The sequence below is a fragment of the Sinocyclocheilus grahami genome, unplaced genomic scaffold (assembly GCF_001515645.1).
Source record: "Sinocyclocheilus grahami isolate Dianchi unplaced genomic scaffold, SAMN03320097.WGS_v1.1 scaffold147.1, whole genome shotgun sequence".
Lineage (NCBI taxonomy): Eukaryota > Metazoa > Chordata > Actinopteri > Cypriniformes > Cyprinidae > Sinocyclocheilus > Sinocyclocheilus grahami.
The window spans coordinates 564,194-565,645 of NW_015505326.1; the positions used below are offsets into that span (position 1 = coordinate 564,194).

Here is a 1,452-nt window from a genome sequence, read left to right on the forward strand (position 1 = left end):
TATATTCATAGTTAATGTTATATTAAAATGGGAAAAAACTCTTAAGATAACCTGTAGAAAGAAAAAACACACAATTGCGCGTTTGAATGATTGCGTAATTTTGGCATTAGTAATTGTAATCACGATTAGAAATTATATTAATTGTGAAGCCCTATACTTCAGTAAAAACTATTAAAAAACGGCTTTTGTCAAACTACAACGCTGTGTCGAACAACATGCATAATTCAACACAACAGCAGCATTGAGTGTCCTAATGTCCTCTGCAGGTCTCCGGAGCTGTTTGTCTGGTCAGTGGGACTGTGGACTGTGGCATAATGAAGGCCTGTGCTGCAAACAGCATGCTGTTAGCACAGGCTCGATGCTCGGCCATCACACACACTCTTTCTGCCCAGCGACACACACCTTTGGATCGACTACATCTCTTCAGAGCGTTAAACGTGCATTCATAATGTGAGAGTCATGTGTGAGCAAAAGGCACTACAATTAATTTTTATGCTGAAGCTTTTTTTGTTGTTGTTGTTGATCAGGGTTCTATTTGTATCAAGTGCTTTCAGCTGAAATTGAATGGAATGGTCTATGTTTCACAAGGGCAACCGTGATGTTTTCTTAACGTACACATCTTTTAATGACCTTTAACATGATTATTTGTTTGCACTGGTGTAGACTGTACTGTACTCGGGGTGTTGGACTTTTTTAATTAGTGGGAATGTTTGCGTACTGCAGAAACATGCAGTTTTGTTAGAGTGAGCTAGATGACTTTTTTTTTTTTTTGATGCTTGAAATTGTAAATTGTTTGTCCTGTTTGTCACAGGTTTGCTGGTTAGATTCATAAGTACAGCATGTGCTTGTGGAGGGAATTAAGGCCAGATCTTCCTCTCTTCTGCTTAAACTTTAACCGAATACATTAGCACTGCCAGAGTAATCTGTGAAATCAGCGTAACTCTTCAGATCGCTGCAGTCGTCTTGATGGTGGGATTGAGAGTGTTGCATATCAGAAGATGTGAATGGTATTTCCAAAGATTCCCGCTATTTTTCCAGCTCTCCATATAGATGTGACGGTAAACAGTGTACCCCTTACATTTTAGTGTACCTCTGTGAATTTGTAACAAAAGTGATACTAATAGTAGGGATTAAGTTGCATCGAGGGTAGACATTTTACTCTTATTTCACAGTGATGTAAAATAAAGATTAAAATATGAAGAAAAAAAAGTTGTGATTGTGAGTTGTTCCTAATCTATTTGCATGTCATTGAGATTAACAACAACAAGATTGTTAATGTTTGTGTGTGTGTGTGTGATTGTACTCCACTCTCTTAAAACCTTCTCAGGTTTTGTAGTAGTTGTGCATCGGCTACTGGTTTATCCTGAGCTGTTTACTGTTCTCTTCTATTATATTTCTTCTTTTTATTATTTTATGATTTTAGGACTTTTTACTGATTCTGTAAGTGGTATG

General features: G+C 37.2%; 1 pseudogene; it reads left to right on the forward strand.

Annotated features, from left to right (window-relative positions):
- LOC107591875 (selenoprotein T2-like) overlaps nt 1–1,192 on the forward strand; it is a 6,479-nt pseudogene extending 5,287 nt beyond the window's left edge.
- The last annotated feature ends 260 nt before the right edge of the window (nt 1,193–1,452 follow it).